Raw genomic sequence first — 17695 nt, 5'->3', positions numbered from 1 at the left:
TCCACAGTGTAATAGTATTTGGAGGTAGAGCCTTGAGGAAGTGATTAGGTCATGAAGACAATGCCCTTGCGAATGAGATTAATGCCCCTTATAAAAGAGGTTCTGGAGAGTTCCCGTGTCCCTTCTGCCATGTTAGGACACAGAAGACAGCTGTCTATAAAACAGAAAGTGGGCTCTCACCAAATACTTAATCGGTTATCACCTAGATATTGAACTTCCTGCCTCCTGAACTGTGAGAAATATTTTGTATTGTTTATAAGCCACCCAGTCTGTGGATAGTCCACTGTTACCACCCAGTGGACTAGGACAGAAACCCCTCTTCTGATATTTGCAGTGCAATATGTGTATTTATTTCCATGATAACAACTACTCTTAGTTTTGTTATTACTTACAATAGTCAGCCTATCACCTCAAGAGGCTCTTGAATCCTGTGATCATACTGTTTTACCTTTGAATCCTCAAAACTTAGCATCATTTCTGGAACTTAGTAGATGTTCAAGTAAATGTCATTTAAATGAATGGCTTCAGTGGATGCAGTATCTGTGACTCATTTCAAGTCTGTGCAAATCCAACAACAGACATTAGTCAGAGTTCCCATTTTTGATCAGCTATTGAAAGTGGGACAGTTGATCTATGATTTAGCATACCTCCAGTAAGCAAGCCCAAGAGAATAATGTTAAAAATCCTGCCCTCCTGCAAGAGTCTGCTTGATCAAGGACCTTGTTTTAGTGGTTGATTTCCACAGTTAAGTTGTTTCTCACAATCTCATGTTGGGTGTCCCTTCACATGATTTGTTGATTTTTAGCAAAACTGAAGAAAGAATAAGAATTCTTTAGAATTTTATATGTTGTCCCATAATGCATTCTTAATACTGAGGAACATACAAATCCAGGCTAAAATTCTTCTATTTGGCTCTGGAAGACTGAAAGCAGATTACTGTAGTGATCAGAAGTTTGGCTTGCAATCAGATGGATTGTGCTTTCTATCTGTACTCTGTTACTTTCTATCTAGAAGTCACTAGGCAAATTACTTTACTTCTCTAAGACTCAATTTTCTTATCTGCAAAGTGGATATAATAATAAAAATGAATAATAAAAAATGAATTTCATAAATTTTCTGTGAATGTTAAATGAAGTAATACATATGAGAAGCAGTAAGCATATAGCCTAGTATGTAGTAAGTGTTCCCTTAATATCAGTGATTGTTATCTGGAACTTTGAGTGATAGATAATTTTGGTCATGGAAAGAGTCTCTGAGGAACCTCTAGGGTTGTGTACAATGCAGAAGAATGTAATGTGAATAAGTTCAAGGAATTCAGGTTTCAAAATTCAACTTTACCTGAAAGACCTTGGACAATTCACTTAATCCTCATGTGTCCTCAGTATTGTTAAAAATATTGTCTTAGCCTTTTTCACATCTCTCTTGCTATGTATTTTCTGTTTTTTCCCCTCTTTATACAGACTTCTTTGAGAAAAGGAATCTGTTGATACTTTTTGACACCTTAGTCAAGAATTGCTTCTCTCCACAGGAATTTACTTTCCAGTGTAATCATTCAGTAAGTTCTGATAAGCTATATATCTACTAAAGGAATGTTACTTATTGAGAACTGATGATGGAAGAGGAGTTTTGAAACGGGTGGAGACTTCCAGTGACTCTGAAATACTTTTATATGTTTATATTTTCTTCTGCTTCTATATAAAGCTGTAAAAGAAAAAAAGAAAAACAGGCAAACAAAAATCTCATGCTACCCTTTGATTTTGGGTTGCTTGACAAATAATTTTAGTATCTAAAGCACTTGAAAGTCTTTTTTTTTTTTTTTGGTAAAATTTTCAGTCTGGCAACAAGCAGAGCAAGATGAACATCTCTTAATCTTTCTTTCCAGGACAGCTGTGTCATCTTGTTTCTACATATCTGCTTTGTCATTGTATATTCACAGAAAATATTTGGTCCTCTAGGACTCTGGAGATGTTCTAGAATGAATGTGCTCAGAGTTAGGGCTCAATCTGAGCCCCACAGCTGATTGGAAGACTCTGTTCCCATATCTATAACAGTAAGAGAGTGGACTAGGTCCTGAATTGCAAATAGAATTTATTTTGCAGTCCTACTTTGAGTATTTGGTACTGAGCTGAGACAGTGAAAATAAAACCTGATGCACTGGGAGAGTGTTTTGTGATAAATTAACCATAAGCATGGGATGGAGGAATGAAAGCTCTTATGCCAAATCTTGCTATCCCTAGACCACAAAATCACTAAGGCCTTTCTAGTTCTAGCATCACATCAGGCTGTGACTGATTCTCTACTTGCTCTTAATAAGATGTGAAGTGTCTGCCCTCCAAACAGTTCAGTCACCTGCTGTAATTGACTAGGATGCCATTTACATGCACTGCATGTGTCATTACCCATTCCTTTCCTAAAGACTTTGAGGTACCATAAATACTTTTTTAAAGCTAAAAGAAAATCATAAAAAGAAAAGGGAATGGAAAATGAGAATAAATATATGAAAAATAGAAAGTATAAGAACAAGTATGAAATTCAAGGTTTAATTTCAATCTCCCTAACTTTATTCTCTAGTACTCTATTCTCTCTTTCTATTTAATGCCCATAGACGGTGGCACAGAAGAAGGAATCACATTGGTCTGGTGGTAATATGGGAAACTCTGGACATTTTTCGGATTTTCTCATGAAAATGTCTGGTAGAATCCTGAGATTTTTTGAGGATTCAGCATGATGTGAGAAATGCTTTTGCAGTCTTCCTGAGTCAGACTTAAGCAATCAAAATGATTGCTCTATTTAAAATTCATCAACAGTAATGAGCTCTTGCGTCATTTTGCAAAGATGAGACTTGAGTCTCATGTGAAGTCTCTTAAAACCTCATTGCTATCTACAGTGCCCTTGGCTGCAGTTACCCAAGGCATAGTAAATGCATCAGCATGGGCAAGTTGGGGCAGGGGAAAGAGTCACATGTTTTAAGACTACAGTCTTATGACTAGGATGATATTTTCCCTCTTCTGTTTTGCAATGAGGATGTGTAAAAATAATGATATTGGCATGATTATAAATGATATATTTCTTGAAGCTACTCTTGAGCCTTTCTGCAAGATGGATTTTCAAAGTCTTTCATATATTATTTATATACTTAAACAAAAATGTGATTAGGGTTATTTCTTTTTCCAAAATGCTATAGAATTTTTACCTAAGTGATTTCTGTGCTCTTAGCCTCGCTTCCATTTAGTATTGTCAGGTTACTCTTTTTTAAAAGAAAAAAAAATATTGAGAAGGCTGCTGGTTCTGGCAAAGTAGTAATATGAATTAAATTTATCCTCTTGCCTGAAACAAAAAAAAGAAAAAATCAACGTAAATTAAGAAATGATTTTTAAGGTGTATATTATGCAATGAAAGACAGTGATCTCAGAGAGATGGCGAACAAATGAGGAAACCCTAGGATTGCCAAAATTTCTTGCTTGAGTTTCCAGACCATTGCACAGAAACACAGGCAGAGGCTGCAGAACTGAAGTTGAGCTGGAACTGAGAATATGGAGAGACCAAGACACTTTGAGTTTGCAGGCAGGATGCTGGAGAGGAGAGGTCTGCCAAGAGAGAGTTCTCTCTAGAGAACTAGAGGGTCCTCCTCAACTATTCAGTCACATAATGATCAGGGCATGTATGTGCAGAAACTGTTTGAATACAAAGAAAGAAATACTCAAAAAGACCAGAGACAACATCACTCAGATCCCATATGGGGCCAGAACTAGCGGGATCAACTAGGGAATAGGACTAGACCCAACCCCTACTGGAGAGGAAAAACGCGTAATTCATGAACCATTTGTATAGAATGCTGAGAATAGTCTTGCTTCAGTAGTGGAGAATAATTAGACCTAGGCAAAACATTGCTCAAGTCTTGCCTGATAAATCTTGTAAGCAGTGACAGAAGGGATAAAACTATTGCCAAATTACTTAACTGTGTCCCGGAACAAAACCCAAGAGTAGTTATAGGAATACAAAATTATCCAGCACCCAACAAAGTAAAACACAGTATCCTGCATTAAATCAAAAATTGCCAAGCATGCAAAAAAACAGGAAAACCTATAATAAGGAGGAAAACTAATCAGCCAAAACTGACCCAGGACTGACAGAGATGTTAAAATTAAATGACAACGGCATTGGAAAATCATTATACTATATTTCATATGTTCAGAAAGCTAGAGTAAAAACTGAACATGCCAAATAGAGAGGTAAAAGTAGAGAAAAAGAGCCATGTCGAACTTTTAGAGACGAAAAACATAAAATAAATCCTAGAAATAAAACCTAGATGAAAAAAGCATTAATGGGATTATAGCAGATTAAGCATCATAGAAGTTTTGTGAACTTGAATACACACTATAAACACTATCCAAAATCAAACATAGAGCAAGACTAGCTAAAAAATTACAAAGAGCATAAAAATCAGTAAACTATGGTACAACTTCAAGTGACTTAATGTATGCATAATTGGAGTTCACAAGAAAGAGGGAACTAGAAAAAGATAAATGGTAACAAAAAGTTTTCAAATTTATGAAAACTATAAACTTTCACAAAACTCAAAATCTCAAGAATTAAGAAAGGGAAAGAATACTACTACCCCAATGTACATCATAACCAAATTGCCCAAAGCCGGTGACAGTGAGAAAATTTTATAAGCAGCTGGAGAAAAGTGTTACATTGTATACAGAGGAATGCAGATAATGACGACAGCAGCTTTCTTGTAAAAAAAGAAAAAAATGCAAACAATGCCAGTGGAAACACAGCAAAGCAACATTTAAAAAATTCTGAAAGAGAGAAAAACTATCTAGAATTCCATACCCAGTGAAAATATCTTTCCAAAAGAATGCTACACAAAGGCTTTTTCCAACATCCAAAAACTGAAATAACTCATTGGCAGTAATTTACAAGAATGTTTTAAGAAGCTCTTGAGGCCAAAGAAAAATGAATGACACCAGTTGGAAATTGGGATCTATACAAAGACCATAAAGATTTTTTTATTGTTTAAATATATTTAAAAATAAATGAGTACATAATTAAAAACAGTAACACAGAGATGTAGAGTTTATAAGATATGTAGAAGTAAAAGGTATGACTGTAATAGCACAAAGACTAATAGGGAAGAAGTGGAAGTAAACTGTTATGAGGTCCTTATAATACCATTTTATCTCCTGCAGATAAACTGAGGTAAATTAAACATGCATACTATAAATCCTAAAGCATCCCTTAAATAACAGAACAAAGAATAAGACTTGTTAGCAAATAAGCACACATGCAAATTAACAAAGGAAATAAAATGGACTCATAGAAAATACCCTGGTTATCCAGAAGAAGGCAGAAAGAGAGGCAAAAGGAAACAGAGAACATGTAGGACAAAGAGAAGTTAAATAGGAGGTTGATTTAAATCTAACCATATTAATAATGTGAACCATGTATAAATAATCTAAATACCTCAGTTAAAAGACAGAGATTGTCCCAAGTATATGATGCATATAAAGAACTTACTTGTAAAGACACAAACAAGTTGAAAGTATGGGAAAGGAATGCCATACTAACAGTGTCATTTCATAATGATAAGTATATCACCCATTGCTGGTGGTAATGGTAAATGGCAGCAGTCTCTTTGGAAAACAGCTTGGAGGTTCTTTATAAAGTTAAGCGTAGACCTGCCATATGACCCAGGTCTTTCACTCCTTGGTGTTTATACTCAAGAGAAATTAAAGTATATGTCTATATAAAGACTTTATACAGATGTTCATAACAGCTGTATTTGTAACAGCCCCAAGCTGTCAGCCCAAATGTTCATCCATAGGTGAATGGAAAAACTAAATATATTATATCCATAAATGAAATAATATTTAGTAATAAAAGGAATGGCTTCTTGATGCAAGCAACAGTGTGAAATAATCTCAAAATAATTGCTCAGCTTAGACACCAGATAAAAAAGAAGAAACAAACTACTGTGTAATTCTATTACATAAAATCCTAGGAATGCAAACTAACATGTAGTGACAGAAAGCAGATCATTGGGCGCCACGTGGGTGAGCAGGAGGCAGGTATTGTGGGCAGGGGTGAGAGAGATGACAAAGGGGCAGAAGGGGTCTTTTGAGAGTGGTGTATTATGTTCAGTAACTTTAGTGTAATGATGGAGTCGTAGGCCATATTTAACATGTGGACACATGTCATATGTCAAAACTTATAAAATTGAACCTTTTAAATATGTGCAGTTTATTGTGCATCAGCAAAAACTCTTTGTACATCAATAAATGTACAAAGCTGGAATCAATTGGATTCCAAGCTGGAATCAAGATAGCAGGGAGAAATATCAATAACCTCAGATACACAGATGACACCACCCTTATGGCAGAAGGCAAACAAGAACTAAAGAACCTCTTTATGAAAGTGAAAGAGGAAAGTGAAGAAGTTGGCTTAAAACTCAACATCCAGAAAACTAAGATCATGGGATCTGGTCCCATCACTTCATGGCAAGTAGATGGGGAAACAGTGACAGACTTTATTTTCTTGGGCTCCAAAATCATTGCAGATGGTGACTGCAGCCATGAAATTAAAAGATGCTTGCTCCTTGGAAGAAAAGCTATAAACAACCTAGATAGTATATTAAAAAGCAGAGACATTGCTTTGCCAACAAAGGTCCATCTAGTCAAAGCTATGGCTTTCCCAGTGGTCATATATGGATGTGAGAGTTGGACTATAAAGAAAGCTGAGCACTGAAGAATTGATGCTATTGAACTGTGGTGTTGGAGAAGACTCTTGAGAGTCCCTTGGACAGCAAGGAGATCCAACCAGTCCATCCTAAAGGAAATCAGTCCTGAATATTCATTAGGACTGATGCTGAAGCTGAAATTTCAATACTTTGGCCACCTGATGCAAAGAACTGACTCACTGGAAAAGACCCTGATGCTGGGGAAAATTGAAGGCAGGAGAAGAGGATGACAGATGATGAGATGGCTGGATGGCATCACCAACTCAGTGGACATGAGTTTGAGCAAGCTCTGGGAGTTGGTGATGGACAGGGAAGGCTGGTGTGCTGCAGTCCATGGGATCACAAAGAGTCGGACATGACTAAGTGACTGAACTGAACTGAAGGTGTTCAAAAACAACTGGAATGCAATAGTATGCACAGAAGATTTCACCTCGGAGTGAGCAGGATGCAAATATTTTATCACTCTCTCCTATCCACTTTACACCTTAAACCTTAGCATTTTGTTTTATCAGCAGAACAATTAACTTGATAACTTTCTACAAAACAAAAAGGTGCTGACTAGAAACCTTGATTGGACTCATGTTAGCTAAATATGTATGTGCATGCCAAGTCACTTCAGTCATGTCCAACTCTTTGCAACCCCATGGGCTGTAGCCCACCAGGCTCCTCTGTCCATGGGATGCTCCAACCAAGAAAACTGGAATGAGTTGTCATGCCTTCCTCCAGGGGGATCTACAGGCAGGTTCTTTGCCACTAGCGCCACCCCAGACTGAGTACCTTTTCCCCAAATAATCACTACCGTGTTGACTTTAAGTACCTTCCAGTACAATTATAATTTTTCATCAGTTTCAAAAAGCTTAAAACCTTATTCAGAATCTCCTAATCCACTAAGGAAAATATTCAGACTCTTTGTGGCACTAGTATAAATGCAGACACAGGCTCACAGAGCTTGAAAGAGCCTCAGAAATAATATGAATTGCTTTTTATGAAAGAAAGAGATTGAGAATGAGAATAAATGAATGACCACTTTTGAAGTCACACAACTAATTGAGATTGCAAGCTATGTGTCCTGATTCCCTAAGTAGGAGTTCAGTATTTCACAAATCAGAGTGCTTTAAGATAGAATCCATTTAATAAATACATGTTAAAATCAGAATGAATATTGCAGATTGAACTGGTGACCTGATAGTCTCCGATTTTAAGATATGCTGAATTATTAGAAAAGGAAAACCAAACTCTGGTGCCATCTCACTACGTTAACACACTTTCCACATTAACACACTTCCCTTTTTGGAAAAGGACTCAGTAGGAAGAGATTACACTGCCCTTACCCTTTTTGGTCATTTCTGCTCTGTTATATTTAAGGCATAACTCTTCTATTTGGGTTTATAGAAAACATGGGCCAGGTCGAAGTCTCCCATTATTTTCACCCCCTTTCCTATGTTTTCTTAATTTTGCATTGCACTTGATTTTTGTCTATATATTTTTATTAAATTTTTGGTAATAACCTTTCCAGGGATCTTGGAAACATTCATTCAGTCTTCTCAAGTTCTAAGTTATTTAAGGCATAAGTTATGCATAAGCACGAGAGAGAGAGAAAATAAAAAAAGGACTAGCACACAGCCACTGACCCATCAGAAAGGGTGGAGAGAAAGATCTTTGCGTGAATGTTAAAACCAATATCAATAGAGAAGACGCCACAATATTCTGGTGCAACACATCTTACCATGAATGCACACACAGAAAATTTCTCAATTCTTTTTCCTCCTACTTCTCTACTGTTTTGTATGAAAGTGAAAGTGACGTTGCTCAGTCGTGTCCGACTCTTCACGACCCCATCGACTGTAGCCTATCAGGCTCCTCAGTCCATGGAATTTTCCAGGCAAGAGTACTGGAGTAGGTTGCCATTTCCTTCTCCATGGGATCTTCTTGACCTAGGCATCGAACCCGGGTCTACCCCATTGCGGGCAAACGCTTTACCGTCTGAGCCACCAGGGAAGCTCAACATACTGTTTTGTATGACTATCCCATTAATTTAATATTAAAGAGAAAATGCTAATTCTTTGTGGCCCAATTTAAGTCTAGAATATAATCTTCTGATATTTTCTGTATGTAGTTTCCAAAAATTCTGACTGCATCCATAGAGATTGAGAAATAGTAGATGACAAAAGAAGGCTGATCTTCAAGGAAGGTTAATTGAAGAATAACACCATGTAGTCTGCAGAATAATTGGAGCAGTGTACCGTTATGATACAGTGGCTCTCAAACTGTGGAGTATGTAAGAGTCACTGCGTATTCCCTGACTTTTCTGATTTAGTAGGTCGGAGTGGAGCCCCACAATTTCCACTCTTTAACAAGTTTTACAAGTAATTTTGTTGCTAGTGGATTTATGTTGATAAAAATTGTTCAGCCTCTTTCCTTTTCTGGTTTCTACCTAAACTTTGGTTAAAATTACAGTTACACAACTCACTAGCTGGAAGTCCTTAGAAAAGTAACATGACCTTTCAGTGTCTTGACTTTGAGAATAATTCAGGGTTTTGCAAGGATTGATAAAATATGTGAAGTGCCTGGTACATGGTAGACATTTAAATAATGTTAAATTCCTTCCCCAAATAAATGTCATGTTCCTTCTTAATCTGAGCCTAAAGTGGAATATATTTCTTCTTTAATTCCTAACCTGATTGTAAACAACTCCACTGTTTCAGATCATGAAAAAAATCACATACCTCAACTCAAATGACCGGTTGCCAATCCCAGAAACATTTTTGCTATGTTTGAATGACTCAGGCATGACAGAACATTAATGCATGCATATAGTTATCTATGTCACAAGAGCCAAAAGATTTAGATTTTTAAACTTACTCAAGTGAAAAACAGTCAAACATACCACCCACCAAACTTACCACCATGCATTGGGTCCTACTTTGCAAACTGAGAAAAATTGCTTTAAGGATGAGTAAGAAAGTACAGAGCATGTCTGCTCACAAGCAAATGTTCAAGATAAACCCTTGTCCTTTTTTTTCAAAATGTGTTCTAGTTCCTCAGCCTCTTGTCTTCATATTTATCCAAAGACCTTAGATACAGCAAGGTGCTTTGACACATCCAAGAGTTAAACACAAGTCCAATGCACACCCAGAAGCCCAGAGGAATATTTTTCAAATGAGAATTATGTTTGGGCCAATAGCCAGTAAGGGCAAGGAAGAACTCAGCAGCTCAAAGGAACATGCAGAACTCAACACTCTGAGGCTGATGAAATGTTCTCTCCTTATTCATCAGGGCTGGATCGGTGCCAGCTGATTTATCAACAAAATTTGACCCCATCCTTTGCAGATACAACCTTAGTCTTAAGGATCTTTTTCTATCTTGCAGATTCCACCAAAGTCATCCTAGGCCATATGCTTAAAAAGCCAATCCCCTCCTCCAGCACTGCTCCACAAAACATGGAGGAACTTGTGTTAGGTTTGTACTTATGCTCAAAGGGCTAGAAATACAAACTTGTGTTTTAAATGTTTAGCTTTTCAATAAAAGATCATACAGATGCAAAGTTCTAAAAGTCAAATAGTGCTAGTAGCTTATACTAAAACAAAACAGATAAAATTAGCTGCTCCCGCCACCAGCAACATTTACCCTGTTCTCCAAAGGCAACTCCTTTCAAGTATGTTGCCTGTTTCATCTGGTATTTATGTCCATTTTTTAAAGACCTAACTTAAAAAACTGGAAATAGAACTGCCATATGACACAGCAATTCCACTGCTGGGCATACACACCGAGGAAACCAGAATTGAAAGAGACGTGTACCCCAGTGTTCATCGCAGCACTGTTTACAATAGTCAGGACATGGAAGCAACCTAGATGTCCATCGGCAGATGAATAGGTAAGAAAGTTGTGGTACATATACACAATGGAATATTACTCAGTTATTAAAAAGAATGCATTTGAATCAGTTCTAATGAGGTGGATGAAACTGGAGCCTATTATACAGAGTGAAGTAAGTCAGAAAGAAAAAAACATTAATACAGTATATTAACACATATATATGGAATTTAGAAAGATGGTAACGATGACCCTATATGCAAGACAACAAAAGAGACACAGACGTAAAGAACAGACTTTTAGACGCTGTGGGAGAAGGTGAGGGTGAGATGATTTGAGAGAATAGCATTGAAACATGTATATTACCATATGTGAAATATATCGCCAGTCCAGGTTTGATGCATGAGACAGGGTGCTTAGGGCCGGTGCACTGAGATGACCCTGAGGATGGGATGGGGAGGGAGGTGGGAGGGGGGTTCAGGATGGGAGACACCTGTACACCTGTGTCTGATTCATGTCAATGTATGGCAAAAAACACCACAGTTTTGTAAAGTAATTAACCTCCAATTAAAATAAATAAATAAATTTTAAAAAAGATAAAAACGAAAGGTTAACTTTAGGCTAGTGTAATTATATAAATATAATTCATTACTGTTCCAAGTCATGATATTATTTTCTTTCCCTGAACATAATTTTTGTTTTTCCTAGAGTTATTTATTGCATCTTTTAAAAGAATTTACTTGATTTTCTCTGTGTTTACACTTAATGTCTTTCTACATCCTCTGGCAGCCAGCATTTCAATAGAATTGCTCACAAACACAACCTGTCAGATAATTTCTTATTTCCACTTTTTCTAGACTTTCCTCCTAAAATCAATTTAGGCCTCCTATTTCAATTTGAACAGCTTTCCTGGAAGGGAAACTTCACAGCTCTTATTCTTTGTCATTCCCTTGGCTTGAATCCTGTAACCAGGATACATGGCTTTTTTTTTTTTTTTTTTTACTTATGCTTGAGGAGAAAATGGTAACTCATTTTTTAAATTTAAAATTATCACATTATTGCAAATTATTTTTATAAAATTTTTGAAAGTTGCTTTACATTCACCTCTTTAAAAATATTGACTGTATTCTCTGTGTTCTACGTCTTTGAGCCTATCTTACACCCAGTAGTTTTTACCTGCCAGTCCCCCACCCTCTCCACTGGTAACCACTAATTTGTTCTCTGTGGCTGTGAGTCAGCTGCTTTTTGTTATATTCACTAGTTTGTTGTATTGTTTAGATTCCACCTATAAGTCCTATCATACATTTCTTTCTCTGACTTATTTCACTTAGCATAATGCCCTCCAAGTGTATCCCTGTTGCTGCAGATGAAAGAATTTTGCTCTTTTTAATGGCTGGATAGTATTCCATTTTGTATGATATAAAGATTATACCACAACTCCTTTATCCATTCATCTGTTGATGGACACTTAGCTTGTTTCCATATTTTGGCAATTGTAAATAATGCAGCTATGAACATTGGGGTTCATGTACGTTTTCAAATTAGTGTTTTGAGTTTTGCTTTTTGTGTATACACACACACACTCAGGAGCAGAATTGCTTTGTCATATAATTGTTCTATTTTCAGTTTTTTGAGAAGCCTCCATACTGTTTTCCATCGTGGCTACTCAATTTTTTTGTTTTACTTTTTTCTTTTGGTGCACACTAACTCATTTTTAATAGCCTGATTTTAAGATCAACTCTAAAGGATCCCTGATTTTAAAAAAAAATGCTCCATTTATATTTTAGTGATACCCCCAAATAGAAAATTAAGCCAATTTACACATTACTCTTAATTGTGGTAACTGTTATGGTCTCCCCTCAAAAATCAAGATCAAAACTATCTGGTAGAGCAACCTAAAATTATGATAAGTTTTCCAGAATAGAGAGCCCAAACCTGGGATGTTATCCATGGAGAAGTCTTCAAAATTTGTATTTTCCCCTCAGATTCTATAATTTTTCTTATATTGTCATCTGATTCTGGCAATGCACTATAATTGAATGCCATGTACAAGCAACAGGAAAAATCAATTCACTGACCATGAAAAAAGAGAAATGAGCTACAGACTCACTAGGGAAGTTTATAAAGCTTCTCTGTAGGGTTGAGTTATTGGTTTTTATTCTGAAGCAGCAGCACTGAAGCACAAAAAATGCCAGTAATTGGGGTCAATGTTCAGTCAGATTCCCCGCCCCCCCCACCAAAGGATCTTCAGCCAACTCTGTTAGAATAAAACTTCAACTTCAAATAAGCGTGTGATGCCTCTAACTTTTCCATTAGGAAAAGTTAATGAGTTTCTTTTGACAAGAATGTTACAAGGTGTGATTCTCAGAAATGAAAGTCTAGATACCTCAGACTCCACGTGTGTAAAAAAAGATACTCTTGAAAGGAGACAAAATATACATTAATTTCAATGCTTTTTTTTTTCTCTGTATAAAACCCTTAGGTTCAGTAGCAAAGAAACTGTGTTGAAATGAATAGAAATAAAATGACTGTTTCCTACCAAGAGAAGCACAGTAGTCAAGGACTAATTTCAGTTCCCCTTGCAGAGAAGGAGGCTGTAGGCTGCTAAACGGGAAATCAGGCCATTAGGGCTTTGCACTGCTGCTTACAGGGAACTGTGTCCTTCCTGTGTGACCTAGGAAGACACCAAAAAGGCAGAAGGAACACTGACTTTTCTGAGGACATTGGCACGTGGCCTGAATACGAGTCCCTCACAGGTTGCATGTTTGTTCCCTCAGGTCTAATATGCACCTGCCTATATACCACACTTCCTTAAAGCTATCATTTACTGTTAGCTCTTCCAAGTGCCAGTTTTCCTAAACAGAAAATAACAGTAGTGTTGCATTCAGAAGCTGTTTTTAGAATTGAAATTTTAAAGACATAGCAAGTTATATTTACAAAGGTTTGGTGGTGTCTTGGAGAAGGTAATGGCACCCCACTCTAGTACTCTTGCCTGGAAAATCCCATGGACGGAGGAGCCTGGAAGGCTGCAGTCCATGGGGTCGCTGAGGGTCAGACACGACTGAGCGACTTCACTTTCACATTTCACTTTCATGCATTGGAGAAGGAAATGGCAACCCACTCCAATGTTCTTACCTGGAGAATCCCAGGGACAGGGGAACCTGGTGGGCTGCCGTCTATGGGGTCACACAGAGTTGGACACGACTGAAGTGACTTAGCAGCAGCAGGTGGTGTCTTAAAAATTTAGGCCACAAACATATGAGTATTTCAACGGTCCTTTACACTCCTGAAAATATATCCCAAAGTTGATGTGAAAACATCAAGATTGGTATTTGTTGACTTCATATCCCTCTAAATCTTCAGTGACCTCCTCCCTCTGCCATGAAACCTTTGGCCATTCCAACTCCACTGATTTCTCATTTCTAAATTTCTGCAGCATTTAGTTCCTACCTACACATACACTTCCCAGGTGGTGTTAGTGGTAAAGAACCCGCCTACCAATCCAGGAGATATGAGAGACATGGGTTTGATCCCTGGGTTGGGAAGACCCCTGGAGGAGGGCATGGCAGCCCACTCCAGTATTCTTGCCTGGATGATTCCATTGACAGAGGAGCTTGTTATGAACTGTAACAGTCCATAAGGTCGCAGAAAATCAGGCACAACGGAAGGGACTTAGAACTCACATGCACACATAGGCTCGCCACTTAGAGCCTTTGGCTATTTTTTTATTCAACTTATATGCAGAGTACATCACGAGAAACACTGGACTGGAAGAAGCACAAGCTGGAATCAACATTGCTGGGAGAAATATCAATAACCTCAGATATGCAGATGACACCACCCTAATGGCAGAAAGTGAAGAGGAATAAAAAGCCTCTTGATGAAAGTGAATGTGGAGAGTGAAAAAGTTGGCTTAAAGCTCAACATTCAGAAAACGAAGATCATGGCATCTGGTCCCATCACTTCATGGGAAATAGATGGAGAAACAGTGGAAACAGTGTCAGACTTTATTTTTGGGGGCTCCAAAATCACTGCAGATGTTGACTGCAGCCATGAAATTAAAAGACGCTTACTCCTTGGAAGAAAAGTTATGACCAACCTAGACAGCATATTCAAAAGCAGAGACATTACTTTGCCAACTGAGGTCCGTCTAGTCAAGGCTATGGTTTTTCCAGTGGTCATGTATGGATGTGAGAGTTGGACTGTGAAGAAGGCTGAGCACCAAGGAATTGATGCTTTTGAACTGTGGTGTTGGAGAAGACTCTTGAGAGTCCCTTGGACTGCAAGGAGATCCAACCAGTCCATTCTGAAGGAGATCAGCCTGGGATTTCTTTGGAAGGAATGATGCTAAAGGTGAAACTCCAGTACCTTGGCCACCTCATGCGAAGAGTTGACTCATTGGAAAAGACTCTGATGCTGGGAGGGATTGGGGTCAGGAGGAGAAGGGGACGACCGAGGATGAGATGGCTGGATGGCATCACTGACTCGATGGACGTGAGTCTGAGTGAACTCCGGGAGTTGGTGATGGACAGGGAGGCCTGGCGTGCGGCGATTCATGGGGTTGCAAAGAGTCGGACATGACTGAGTGACTGAACTGAACTGAATTGAATGGAAGTTTTCTCCTATAAGTAACTGAACGCTCCTTGAGTACAGAGACAAGTTTTGGTTGTTTTCTGTTTCCTTGATTGTACCTAGAACAATGCCCTTGCTCTGAAGGTTTGTTCACTGCCTGTTGATTCCAGAGGACCATCTCCTTTTAGTTAATAATTGTTGAAAATCTACCCACACATTCCATTCACTTGAGGACGCTTTGTTAAATACCAGTGTCCAACCGCATCTATAAAGATTCTAATTTAATTGGTCTTTGATAAAATCTGGGCATTTGTATTTTCTAGATGTTCCTCAGGTAGTTCTAGTTTGCCACTGCTGCAAGCCCTCTTTTATTTTTATTTATTTTTCCCCCTGAACCTTTATTTATTTATTATTTATTATTATTATTATTTTTTTTTTTTTACTTTACAGTATTGTATTGTTGGGACGGTGTGGCAGGGTGGAGGTGGGAGCAGGGTCGGGATTGGGAACACATGTACACCACGGTGGATTCATGTTGATGTGTGGCAAAACTAAGTCCTCTTTTAAAAGCAGTTCATCTGTAAAGTTGGGTAGAGAAGGAAACATGGTAAATTGTGAGAGGAGAGCAATCTGGGTTTCTTTCATGTTCACCTGGAAGAATAGGCTACCCTCAATTGCTAATTCTGGTGGCTTAGATGGTGACGAATCTGTCTACAGTGCAGAAGAAAGTGTTCGATCCCTGGGTCAGGCAGATCTTCTGAAGAAGGGAAAGGCAACCCACTCCAATATTCTTGCCTGGAGAATTCCATGGACAAAGGAGTCTGGTAGGCTACAAGTTCACACGGTTGCAAAGAGTCAGACATGACTGAGTGACTAACACTTTCACTTTCAATGGCTAATTATTTGACAATCTTAAAAGTTCTCTGACACCCCACTGACCTCTCAAGACACTCATAAGTATCTCAACTTTTCTCAGAGGTCTCAGGTAGTAAATTTAACAAAGTTAAATAGGTTTCTTTGCTATAGGCCTTCACAGAATCCTCAGTAATCCAATGTTTAGTGAAGCTCCAAGAGGGATGTTATATATAGTCATCTGAAGTTACTTTATACAGAGCTTATGGGGACTCTCAACTTTTCTCATTTAGGAAGTGCTGCTTGTATGTGTGTAAGTATAGCATGGGCTAGATGGGTGGAAAACGTTGTAGTAGGGATGGGTAGAATAATTTTGTTCCAGAAGTTAAGAAGACTGATAATAAATCTTCTAAAATCCAGAGACCATTTTAATCTCTGCAGGATTTTGAAAGGGGCCTCAAATTGGAATTAATGGCTGTTCACATACATGGCATTAATACCACACAGTGATATGTTCTGTTTTGTCAACTGACTCTTCACTACTTAGAGATATTTAATTATGTTTTCCAGTTTCCAAAAAAGAGAGGCTTGTTGCAGTATTTCTAAATGTAAAAGGCAAAGTATAACTGTAGGAGGAATTAATTATATTCATGATTTGAGTTAGAATTAAGGATAAAGATTACTGATCTTTTGAGGATAGCCTGTGTTCTTAATCCACTGAAAAATGACTCATAGTAAATGTGTACTAGATGAGAATTTAGAGGAAGAACTTCAGGAAAACTTATTGAGGAGAAGAAATTCATGTAATTGATTATTGTGGGTGTCTTCCTGTACAAACATGATTGCAAAGATTATTCACTCATTAACCTTTGTATACTAAATATGCCTAACTAGAATTTGAAAGTCATTAGCCTGTTTCATTTACATAGTTTTGGGAAACATTTTGACCAATTTAGGTAGTTGTATCATAAGCCTCAAAGTAGGAACTTGAAAGATTTTTTTAATTTTGTTTTGTTTAAAAAAGAAATCTCATTCATTATATTTCCTGGATATTGATAGAATGAGCCTTTTACTTTATTGCTGTTACAAAGTAGCCAGTTCATAACTTGACTCCGCTAATTCCTTAAAAGACATTCTTTATTGTTGTTGAGTATGTTGATGTAAAATTAATTGATGGTCAATCTAAGAGGTAATACATCCGTCTACTCTAGCCAACCTGTGGATTATAACCTGGAAGACAGTCTTTCAGAAAGCTCTAAAGACTGTTCTGAAGAGGGAGGGAGGAATTAGGTGTGTATGTAATTTTGGTAAAGAGGTACATGCAATCAAGGCCATATCTTGGCAGAATGTTACTGCGATTCTTGAGGAACAGATATCTTAGTGGTTTAAGTGCTTTCCTAAGTAATGGGAAGATGCAAGAAACTGGGCTCATAAAATTTTCTCCTGAAAATATTTAACTATCGGAGGACTAGTACCAATTTTCCTAGAGCACAAAGTAACTCATCCTGATCTTCAAGTAGAATTCCTGTCAGGGTGTGTTGTAGGTCAGCAACTGCAGTGGCTAATGACTTGATTCTTATAGAACTGGATGGTGGGCCACATTATTTTACAATCCCTTCCTTTTTGTCTTCATTTTGTTCAAGGTTTGGGAGGCATTTTGTGACCAATTTGTTCCATGGTGCTCGGAGTGCTTATTCCCAGGTCCAGCAAAGGTTT

This window comes from Ovis canadensis, chromosome 25, assembly GCF_042477335.2.
Source record: "Ovis canadensis isolate MfBH-ARS-UI-01 breed Bighorn chromosome 25, ARS-UI_OviCan_v2, whole genome shotgun sequence".
Taxonomy (NCBI): Eukaryota; Metazoa; Chordata; class Mammalia; order Artiodactyla; family Bovidae; genus Ovis; species Ovis canadensis.
Note: the sequence above shows the minus strand (reverse complement) of the source record.